Genomic DNA, 13,015 nt, shown 5'->3' with positions numbered 1-13,015 from the left:
CAGAATGGCCAACTCAGTAAGGCCAGTGACCCCAATGAGAAGGGAAAGGATCCTCTTTATTGACACAAAGAAAAGGAGGGAGCCTGGGTAGTTAAAGAACATTATAATTGGCTACACTGGGAAAACTGGGCTGGCATTCAGGTATGGCTAATCATGCCCCTTTCTGACAATTAAAGAATGGTACTTCTATTAGGCAACTCATCTGTCTCTTGTAATCTTTGTTAGGGGGAATCAGTGCCACTGATCTCACTGTCCCTTTGGAGGAGATCAAAAATTCTCCTAATTGTACAAGGACAGGCAAGGACATATGACATATCTTTTGGAGGTGGAGGTAGCATAAGGTTAAGCCACTTGAGGTTTATAAACAACAAGCAGATGTTCCAGGGGCTAATGGCATGAAAGATAATGACTTTTCCTTTCAACCACATCTTTAAATTAACTCAGAGGGAAATGCATTCCTGAGCTTAACTCAAGAACAGAAAAATGTGGCTTGATAAAATGGGTCAATAATACAGAATAGGGTCAATTACAGAATAGAATCAATTATTAAATGATCCATAATAATTTTAATTTTTAAGGCTCCACATTTACTCTACATGGACCATCACATCTTTTTCAGAAGGTAATAATTTTCTTGTCTTTTTCCTATGTTTATTGCCTCAATTTATATTTCTTATTTTATTGCTGTAGTCACTATTTCCAGCACAGTTACTTAAAAGCAATTGTAATAGGCAACCATGCTTTATCCATCATCTTATTGGAAAAGCATAAAATGCTGACAATTTTAGATAGATTCAGTATTTAACATTTAGGAAAGATTAATTCATCCCTACCCTTTTTATTGGGTTTTGTATCATTTTAATATTTTAGCAGAGTCAATAAGATGCCATAAGTATTTTAGTTCTAGTTTTTCCAATAATTTGTTTAATTATATAGTTTCCCTTTTGTTTATTTTCCTGTTTGATTTCTCAAAAACTGAGAGAGGGGCATTAAAATATCTAGATTAATATTGATATTGATCTACTATCAATGGTTCCTTTCATGATAATGTAGTTTCTTTTAAAATTTCTTTTTACTTTGTGAATGTTTATTTCCCAGGGACCATTTCCCCTTCTCCTCAGGCCCTTTTGCATCAAGAAATGGTCTCTGGATTTTGATCTTGTTTTGTTTGTCCTTTTTATTTCTATGTGTAAGGAGTCAAACACCTATTTGAAGAGCCTAAGCCATACTGACTAAAGCCCAAGAATTTAGGTTAGATGTTGCACTAAGTAAGCAGGGAAGTTCTGAGAAGACAAGATCATAGCATCTGAACATAGAGGGGGAAGGCTTGGACTTTGTGGGCATAGCATAGCAACTGAGATAAGCTATGAACCTAATACCTAATACCCTTCCCATCCTTTGTTTTTCAGAATACAATATTCTATTCTCTCCTATGGTAGGTGGATATAGAATAATCTCATGACATTTGTATTCCTTCTCTTTTACATTTTATGGTAATTTTATGGTGGCTTGGAGAATTTGTTGTTTGTCATTGGAAATAGTAAGTTTAACTGCTTTTGTACCTTGGAGTTTACAGAACAAGTTTTTTTTTCTTTATTATTCCCCTACTGTTAATCTATGGAGCCTTTCGATTAGAACTTTATTTTCTATGTTCAGAGGTTCTGGCCATATTTCTTGAAATACTTCTTGCATAGTTCTTTGACTTGTCATCTTTATGTTATTATTAGTAATATCATTTCTAGCAATTATTACTACCATATTGTGCTATTCTAAATGCAGAAAGAAGAGGGAGAAGAGAAGACATCAAAAGAAAATGTGATTGGGTGGATGAAAAGGACTTATAGGAATCTTGAGTTTAAAAAATCTAAATATTATGGGTTTTTAAAAAGCTATTATCTTGGGGTGGCTAGGTGGCCCAGTGAATAAAACACTGGCCCTGGATTCAGGAGTTCCTGAGTTCAAATCCGGCCTCAGACACTTGACACTTACTAGCTGTGTGACCTTGGGCAAGTCACTTAAGCCCCATTGCCCTGCAAAAAAAAAAAAAAAAAGAAAGCTATTATCTTGTAAAGCATTTCCTGTTATAAACTAGCCATCCTTTGGTTTTTTGTTTTGTTTAGTTTTTGTTTGTTTGTTTTTTACAGTAGCTGTTCAAGCAAGCTAGGTCAGGGACATTAGGAGTCAGGGATCTGGTAGCTCGCAGTGAACCTTCTATGATAAACTATCTAGGAGAGGCTCCTTCATGCTCGTATTGTGAGAAGCAAACGGATGATGGTAGGGAGAGTTTATCTTAATTATGCATTTGCCAAACCAGAGACAAATTTGTGCTTTGAAAGGTAATAGAGCTACTGGTTACCAAATAACCTAATGCTTAGAATTCTACTTTTATGGGTTTACTTCTCTGAGCATTGAAGACTTCCCACTAGCACAATATTAATGACACTGGCAAATACAGAAATTATATTAAATTAAATCAAGAATGTGCTGGAAACAGTTTGAACAGACTCATGAGAGTTGATAGTTAAATTTTCAGTGTGAGAATTTAGACCTCAGAAACAGAAAATGATAAAAATTGGACCTTGGCTTTTTTGATTGTTTAGACTTAAGAAAATGAAAGAGAAAATATTAATATTGCAAATGAAATTCAGAAATATAATCTATCTATATTATATATCTATATGTATATATGTATAGATATTTTTCCCAGAGTTGTTAAACCATTTGCCAGAATACTTTAGCCTTAAATCTTCATCTGCCACAACCTCAGTAGGCCATAGACTAGGAGTTGAGAATATGACAAAATATTAGAGTAAGATGTGATCTTAAGAACTACTGATTCTAATCTTTTTTATTTTATAGATGAATATAGATTAAGGGAGCTCCTACTCCTAGAGAGAGTACTCATGTAACAATTTCCTATGATTATAAGGGTTAATAGAATAAAAAAGGCATATCGAAATTCACTAAATCCTGGGAGTGATCACCAAAGTTTTATTATGGGTGGGGTAAGTAGTGAGTAATGAAGTTGATTAACATTTGAGTAAATGGCATTTTTTATATAAAATGTCAAATTTATGTTTGAGAAAATTTGAGTAAAATACTCATTTTTCCCCTTTTAAAACTATTCTACTTTAAGGAGCCCACAGGTTTGAAATTCCATTTTAGCTTTCTCGATATTTCCTATTTAGTAGCACATCTAATGTTTCCTTATCCCCATGGCATGCAGTTTCTTCAGTGTATATAAACCATATAATTTGTTTGTAGTCAGAATTTTCCCTGTGGCTTTTGCTAAGTCTAGTTATTTTGGCATAAGAAAAGCATATGCAGTACACAAACAGCATTCATGTAGGAAAACACCATGCACAAGAGATTAATATGATATTCCTTTTTCAAATGACTAATATATACCCTGGCAGCTACAACATTTTTAGTCTTCTATTAGCTGACAGATCTGAATAAGGTTGCATCTTGCCTCCACCCAGGTGCTATATCTTAATACATGTCCATAGCTTAGGGACTGTGAAATATGATCAAGAATATTTAGAACTCCCAAAGGGAAATCTTGTGATTTAAACTGATACTGTGTTTACACAGATTAAATCAAATGCTTGATTTCTTAAGCATATCAAGTTAATTGGTTGGCAAGTCACAGGTTGCAAAACAATAAGCCATAAAGCATCTTAAAGTTTGACAGCTAATTGTTGGGTAGTAGTTTGGCCAAATATTCCCTAAAGCCTGAATATCAAGAGGACCTTTAAGAGATGTGAAGATGATTGTAGACATAAGAAGGTATATAAAGATAAGAAGTAGATGGCAACATATATATGTTCAATTAACAACTACAAAAGCATATTATTGATTTATTTCATGAATGAGATAATTAGTCTGTGTAGGCTGGACAGAAATCCATCCCACTTTCTGATGGCTGATGGCATCTAAATATACTTCTAAAGAACATATAAAATGTGGACCTGACCATTTGCTTATGCCGTGTATAATTTTATTTGTTCTATTTAGCACTAGAGGAAAGAACTAAGGGTAATGGGTGGATATTTCAAAGAGGAAAACTTAAATTTGGTTAGGAAAAAAATTATAAATACAATTAAAGCTATCCAAAATGGCAGCTTCTAGAAATAATGGGTTTCCTTTCTCAGAAAGTCTTCAATTAAATACTAGATGACTTCCTATTAGAAAAGTAACAGAGAGGACTTTTTGGAGTATTCATTAGAATATACATTGTGGCCAATTTTAGAAATTCTGTGTTTCTGTGGGTAGCTAGGTAGTGCGGTGGATAAAGCACTGTCCCTGAGTTCAGGAGTACCTGAGTTCAAATCCAGCCTCAGACACTTGACACTTATGGGCAAGTCACTTAACTCTCATTGTCCTGAAAAAAAAAATTCTGTGTTTCTGTGATGTTTATACTTTTTTGTTTCTTTTGGTTAAGGTATGGTATTTTTTCTTACAGGCCTCAGGAATAATCAGAATCTTTAAGATTCAAAGGTGAATAATTGCTCTTTTCTGGAGAGATTATCTATAGCACTGAATTAGGGAGGGAAATGACAGACATTTGGGAATGTCTATATATTTTCCCATGACTAGCATACACAACAGAGAATTCTATGGAGCTTATCTCCATTACAAGCAATATTTAAAAGTCAGTGTTATCAAAACTATGACAAGATTGTATATTCTTTTGTTGCATATAGTATAATTTCTACAATGTGGTCAATAAGTATATGATGATATAGCATTAGTCATTTTTATTCATCCATTCAACAAATATTTATTCAAGTTTGTTTTAAGTGAAGTACAATGAGATTATAAAATATACTCTTTGATCTCCATGATTTTCAGTATAACTTTATTCTTAAGGTAGATAAACAACAAAAACTAAAGAATGAAATAGTAGTACAAATAACATGCATGAGTTGTAAGCTAAGTCTGATTAAGTAATAATGCATGCTATGGAGGAAAAAAGGAACTATGATCACATAATACAAAAATTGAAATTACAATGAAAATTTTGAGAATATTTCTGTATATTAAAGAATGTATTGTTAGTAAGTTGGAATATTTTTCAATTTTGAAAAATATTTTGAAATTAAATTAATGCCAGTTTATCAGAACTTTTTTTATAATTGAAATTTTCAGTGGATAAGATATTCACTCCCATTCCTCTAATGCACCTTTCAGTGAGATGTGTTTAATTGATATTATGTAAGTTAATTTTGTACAAATAGAACATGATATAGATGATGGAGAGACAGTTTAAGCTCATGATTTATGGGCTCATGATTTCTTAATTATACAAACATGTTCTAGCCAGAGAAACTAACCTGATGGTCATTTTTTTCTATGAATTTGGTTTCTTTTCTTGGGAATTATAGGAACTTCTATTATGCTCACATCTCCAATATCACTCACAAATTATACTTTTTGGTAGTTTAATACTATATATTTTAACGTTTTCACACATTATCTCATTTAATCCTTACAATAATCCTTTGATATAGCTAAAGTAAAAATATGGGGAGCTAAATCCATTCAATTCTTGTCCCAGCACATTTCATTAGAATTAGAAAATGTTTAAGTTTCAAGATAGCCTCAGGCTGCTTCAATAATGGTGCTATTCACTGCAACAAATGGCCATGAGGTTATAATTTTGAGTATAATTTATATTAAAATTAAATTGAGTGGTGGAAACTAGGAATAATATTTTAAATGAAACAATAGAATTTTGTAATCTTTTGAAAATTAATATAAAATTAAATTATATTCTGTAATTATTTGTCACACAGTGAGAATAACTTGTTTGGCACACCTTGAACATGTATACACTAACAAATAGATAAATACAGAACCACAGAATTTGAGAGTTGGAAGGGACTTTCTTAACCATCCAATTAAGCAAATGCCCAAAAGGAACCCTCAGTATAATAAATGCAACAAGTGGTCACATAGCTTTTGTCAAGAAATATCCAAGGAGAGAAGACCACAATTTCTCAACACAAATGACCATTTCACTTTTGGAGATCTTTAATTGTTAGGAGGGTGTTATTCTCTCCAACCCCAACATCAAGTCTTTTTCAGCATCCATATGCCTCTGCTTTAGGCCTGCTTTGTCCATCCCGATTGTAATTTCTTTTCCACTTTCAAACCTTTCAAACATTTAAACACATATACATCTTATTTTTTTCTTTTCTCCAGGATAAAAATCTCCAGGTCTTTCAACTGGTTTCCACATGACACAGACTTCAGGTACTTGTTGCTCCTAGACAGATGCTTTCTGGTTTCTTAAATTCCTCTGACTTTGTGGGGCTGAGAACAGAACATTGGATGCTCTACATCCAGAAAGGGAAACAGGCAGCATAATACACCCAAGTGCTATATGAACTCAAGTATAAAATACTCTTTATGGAAATATGGGTCCAAAGTAATAGGGAAAATATTAGTTGCTCAAAGTTGTACTAAACCAATGTACAAATATGATAATAGTGCCTAAATCAATTTACTTATTTAATGTCATGCCAATCAAATTACCAAAAAATTACATTATAGAGCAAGAAAAAAATATTGAAATTCATCTGAAGGAACAAATGGTCAAGAATCTCAAGAAAAATAAGGGGAAAATGGGAAGGAAGGCAGTTTAGCAATACCAGATCTTAAAAAAAATGCAACAGAGAAATAATCATTAAAATGATGATAGTATTTAAAGAATACAGAGGTTGATGAATGGAAAATATTAGGTACACTGTATATAGAAGTAAATGAACATAGTAGCTTTGTATTTGATATACCCCCAAATCTCAGCTACTATGGTAATAACTCACCATTCAATTAAAACTGCTGGGGAAATTAGAAAAAAATATCTGTCAGATTCTAGGTATATATTTATGCCTAAGTTTAGTTCTATATAAAGATATTATAAGGGCCATATTTAGTATGGGAAGAGTTATTTGGGTGGCTTGCCTTAATATTGAAGTAAGAAAAGAAGCAGCCTCTTTCAAAAACAAAACAGGTTTATTAATGGGAACAAATTTAAAACAATATCTGAACCACACAAGTGAGATTAATAGAACTAGAAACAATATATAAATTTCTGGGGTAAAAAGGCCCCAGGTACCCAAACCTGCCTCCAGACCAGCTAGCTCTCTGCCTAAAAAAAAAACAACAAAACACAAAACCCACAAACTCACCAATACCTGAAATCTGTTGCTATTAGCTGGGGTCTCTTCTATTTTTCTCTAAAGGTCAAATACCCACAGCTCCTCTAAATGTCTACCTTCCTTCCTTCCCCGTTTTCCTCAGAACCCTCTCTAACTGCCTCTTTAACTGTGTCCAACTGAATTGAACTGACTCCCCCACAGGAAGGGGAGGGGCAGTTCTTAGCCATGTTGAGTCTCCAATTGGCTCAGCATACCCACTTGGGCTGTCCCTGTTATAATCTTGCCAGATCCATATGGGCATGGGAAAGCTATTAGAGGGAAGGCTTAGTTACATAGTTTCAATAAATGTTCCCTGTGGTCAGAGTCCCTCTTGTTTGTTCAAGTATCTCTCAAAGTACACACCCATCTTCTCTTAGGCTTTTCAAGCTTACATGTTCTTCAGTCTGACCATAATAAAGCAAAGATAGGGTTATGAAAACTCCAAATCACAATTAATTCCTTACAATATAAATGGTATAGATACAGAACAACTCACAATGTATACCAAGATAAGCTCCAAATAGGTACATTACTCAGACAAAACATGCCTTTGGAGTAATCAAAAAAGTTGTTTTTTGGATTTTTGTATTGGGCACAAGTTCATGATCAGAAAAGATATATAGAGGGGGGCAGCTAGGTGGCACAGTGGATAAACCCCCGGCCCTGGATTCAAGAGGACACGAGTTCAAATCTGGCCTAAGACACTTGACACTTACTAGCTGTGTGACCCTGATCAAGTCACTTAACCCTCATTGCCCCCCCAAAAAAGATATATAGGACATCCCAGAAAATAAAATGGACAAATTTAGTTTAAAAAATTAAGAAGTTTCTGTACAACCAAAATCAATAGAACTAAAATTAGAAAGGAAAGTTTCTCTGATAAAAACCCCATTTTAAAGCTATATAGAGATATTCACATTTGTAATATTCAAAGGATTCAAGTTATAAGAATATGAGTTTTTCCCCAGTTGATAAATGAACAAAGGATAATTTAAAAAAATTTCCTTAACTATCAACATTAACATGAAAAAGTGTTTCAAATCAGTAATAATGAAAACTAAATTAATTCTGTGATTCCATCTTATATCCATCATATTTGAAAAACTGACAAAGGAAATATCACAAGTAATTCAGGGGCTATGGCAAAACTAGCACATTAATGCATAGTTACTGAAGATTGAATTGGTAGTGATTTGAAAAACAATTAGGGACTATGTTCTCAAATAATTAAACTGTGTGTATATTTTTTTTTAACCCAGAGATGACACTATTAGGCTATATCTACAAGCAGATAAAAGAAAGCAGAAAAGAACCCATTTGTTCAAAACATTTGTATATACTCTTTTTGTAATCACAAAAAAATGGAAACCATAGGGAAGTCTCATCAATTGGGAATGCCTAGTCAATTAAATGTATATGATTATGGTGGGAATATTGTAGTGCCATAAGAAATTGTGAAAGGGATGATTTCAGTGAAACCTAAGAAGAATTATATGAACCCATGTGGAGTGAAGTAAGAGAACAAATGATGCAATAACAACATTGTAAAAGGAAAAATACTTAGGTACTCTGATCAATGCAATGATCAACCATTACTCCAGAAGACTGATGATGAAACTTACTATGCACTCCTTGACAGAAGAATGATGGATTCAGGATACAGAATAGATAGTTTTGTAATGGCCAATTTAGGAATTTATTTTGCTTGACTATGCAATTTTGATTTTGTAATTGGAATATATTATAAACCATGGGGACAGAAAGAGGAAACAGAATAGAAGTTTGAGAAACAAATCACAAGTATGGCCTAGAATCATGATATAATTGTTATGAGAAACATAAATTTGTCAAATGTTTCCTGGGAGACTAAGACTAATTCTCTCTCTCTCTCTCTCTCTCTCTCTCTCTCTCTCTCTCTCTCTCTCTCTCCCCCTCTCTCCCTCCCTTCATCCCTCTCCTCCTCCCCCCTTTCCCCCCTTGCTTTGCCTCTGCCTCTCACTGTCTCTTCCTTTAAAATCAGGGAAGCTAATTAAAAGATCACCATGTCTCCTATTTTATATATAAATATATGTACTCATATATATATATATATATATATATATGTGTGTGTGTGTGTGTGTGTGTGTGTGTGTGTGTATACATATATACACATATAAAATATATAAAACATGTATGCTAACACACATATATACATATTTTATACAAATATTTATACTCTTTATGGACTTCTAAAGGAGAATTTCTGGGAAAGACTTACACTCTTTGCTAGATCACAGTCTCTTAATTTTGTCATTCTTCATTCTCAGCATGACTGGGTAGTCTCAGAGGGAGAAATTTTGTATTGTAGAACCAATTCTGATGATAACCTGCTCTATTTCCTTTCCCTTTGCCTCTAAGATGTAGTTTCTCCCTTTCTATGAAATGCTGAGGAATTATGGCTCTGTGGCTCTACCAAGCCCTTTGACAAATAAGATTCTAGATGAAATATTTCTAGCTAATTCTGATCTTGGACTAGAATCAAGTGATTCCAAAAATGAAAGGGAATTTTTCTTGTCCTACTATTTTTGGAATTTGAAGTTACATTGCTGAACTTGGTCAGGGGAAACTATGTGTGTGTATGTATATACATATAGATACATATAGAGATAGACATAGATATAAAGACATTTAAATACACATATTCACAAATATACATACATAAACTCATGCATACACATATACAAATGAATATAACTTCATTTCTTTGATAGCAAGTTTAATATGTATCATATGCTTTTCCTGCAATCTTATTTTAAACTCTTATTCATTGAATTCACAAGGTTTTGATATGTATTATCAAATCATCCTTTTCTTACACTCAATGTATAGTGCCTATTACAAATTTTGTCCATTTTTCCAAATGTAGCTTGTAGTATAGCCCACAAATTTCCAGTGGTATTTAAATGAAGTAAGTTCTCAGGCCATTTAAAAATGTTTATCATTATGTCTCTTATATATTTCTTTAAGTCTGGTGAAATGTAGCATGGTGCAAGTCTATGTTGAAGTTTTACATCCCCATTTAGGTATTTCTGTAATTAACAAACAAATCTGCTTCTTACTAGATGAATATAATTATCAATGGTGCCAAGACTTCAAGATCCTCTGGTACTGGGTTCACCCACTGACTTGATTTTTATAGTCTTATGGAAATATTCACATTTTACAGACTTGCCTGACCATCTTTTGATAATAGTTTTGGTGTACCATAGAATTTTTAAAAGTGATTTTTATCATTACAAATTCTCTTTTTTTCTAGTGCTCAGTGCCCCTCTTTCTGTATTTTTTATGACAATGGTCAGCATCTTTCTCTCTCTCTCCCTCTCTCTCTCTCTCCCCATCATTCACTACCTCCCTCTCTCCCTCTTTGTCTCTACCCTCTTTTTTTTTCTTCCCCTCTCTCTCTCTAAATTGCTGTTCCTGTAATTTCAAGAACCCTACCTGTTAGCTATGATTTTAGCCCAGAAATATGTGGAAAGATATAAATGATGGTATGATGCCAATTTAATTGTTAAAACCTTCAAAATTATGACAGTTTTGCCAAGAAATATTGGTGTTCATAAGACGACTTATCAGACTGATGGAAATCTATATACTTAATTGTGGAAAGACTAGACAAGTTGCCTTTTTACAAAATAGTTCCAGTGATGGGGGAAGCCTTGTAAAGAAAACACTACAACCAACCATTTATTGTCAGTAGGTGAGTTGGTTGTATGTCTTGATGTGTAGTAGAGACTCATGGATTCATCTCAATATATTCCAAATAAAATCAACTGCTTATCAGTCATGTAAATACTTCCTGACAAAGACAATTTTCAGAAGCAATAATTTCAATTGAAGAAGACTTTTCATATTGTTCTCCAATGACTAATTTAATTAATGGAAGAAAATTGCGTCCAGAGGCAATATCTCTTCTACTTAGTGCCTCAGTTTTATGTACTTGTTGGGTATACATACTTTGCACATTACTAGACACTTTGACCCTTCTACAAATTCAGGTTTAGGTAGGACTATATTTCTTTCTTTCTTTTTTTTTCAGTGCAACAAACATTTATTTTATTTTTTCTAGTTACATGTAAGGGTAGTTTTCAGCATTCATTTTCATAAGATTTAGAGTTCCAAATTTTTCTCCCTCCCTCCCTTTCCTCCCCCCTCCACAAGACATCAACCAATCTGATACAGGTTATATATGTACAATCCATAAGTGCTCTTTTTATTAGTTCTATCTATGGGGGTAGATAGTATGCTTTGTCATTCATCTCTTGGGATTTTCTTGCATCATTGTATTGCTGAGAGTAGTTAGGTCATTCACAATTGCTCATAGAACAATACTACTGTCACTTTGCACAATGTCTTCCCAGTTCTGCTCCCTTCACTATACATCAGTTCATATTAGTATTTCCAGTTTTTTCTGGTATAATTCTGTTTGTCATTTCCTATAGCAAAATACCATGTCAGTACAATCATATATCACAGCTTCTTCAGTCATTCCTCAATTGATGGACATACCCTTGATTCCTAATTCTAAGCTACCACAGAGAATTGCTATAAATATTTTTTGTACAATTTTCCCCCTTTTCTCTTTTTCATGATTACTATTGTTAACTGTTTCCCTCCACCCTATTCCCTTGCCCATGATATTTACTCTATTATCTATTTTTTTTCACCCTATCCCTCTTCAAAAAGGATTTGCTTCTGTCTGTCCCTTACCCCAATCTGTCCTTCCTTCTGTTGCCCCTCTCTCTTTATCCCCTTCCCCTCTTATTTTCCTGTAAGATTAGATAGATTACTCCCGCAATTGAGTGTGTATGTTATTCCCTCCTTGAGCCAATTCTGATGAGTGTTAGGCTCATTTACTGCCCAGATCAAATAGATTACTCCACCCAATTGTGTGTGTGTGTTAATCCCTCCTTGAGGCAACTCTGATGAGATTAAGGTTTTTGAACCTATTCTGATAAGTGTAAAATTCATTTTCTGCCCTCCTCCTCCCCAATCTCTTCCCCCACTCCATTAGCCCTTTCCTTTCCTATTTCTTTCATGTGGGATTTCACCCCTTGCTACCTCTGCCCTTCCCCCTTCCCCAGTGCATTCCCCTCACCCCTCAATTTAACCCTAAAGATATCATCATGGGGCAGCTAGGTGACACAGTGGACAAAGCATTCATCATGGACCCAGGTGTATCCCAGCCAAAACCTGGCCTCAGACATGACAGTCACACACTGCATGACCACAGGTATGTCCCCCAACTCCAATTTTTATGGTTCTCTAGGGTCTTCTATTTGAATGTCAAATTTGCCATTCAGTTCAGGTCTTTTCATCATGAATACCTGAAAGTCCTCTTTTTCATTGAAGTCCCATTTTTCCTCTGAAATATTATACTCATTTTTGCTGGATAAATGATTCTTGGTTGTAATCCCAATTCTTTTGCCCTCTGGAATATCATATTCCATGCCCTCTGGTCCTTTAATCTAGAAGCTGCTAGATCTTGTGCTATCCTGACTGGGGCCCCACAGTACTTGAATACTTTCCTTTTGCCAACTTGCAATATTTTCTCCTTGGTCTGAGAGCTCTGGAATTTGGCTATGTTATTCCTAGGAGTTTTCCTTTTGGGATCTCTTTCAGGAGGTCATTGGTGGATTCTTTAAATTTCTATTTTACCTTCTGCTTCTAGAATATCAGGGCAATTTCCCTGACAGTTTCTTGGAAGATGATGTCTAAGCTCTTTCCTTGATCATGGTTTTCAAGTAGGTCAACAATTTTAAAATTATCTTTCC

Source organism: Dromiciops gliroides, chromosome 1, assembly GCF_019393635.1.
Source record: "Dromiciops gliroides isolate mDroGli1 chromosome 1, mDroGli1.pri, whole genome shotgun sequence".
Lineage (NCBI taxonomy): Eukaryota > Metazoa > Chordata > Mammalia > Microbiotheria > Microbiotheriidae > Dromiciops > Dromiciops gliroides.
This window is presented reverse-complemented; position numbering follows the sequence as displayed.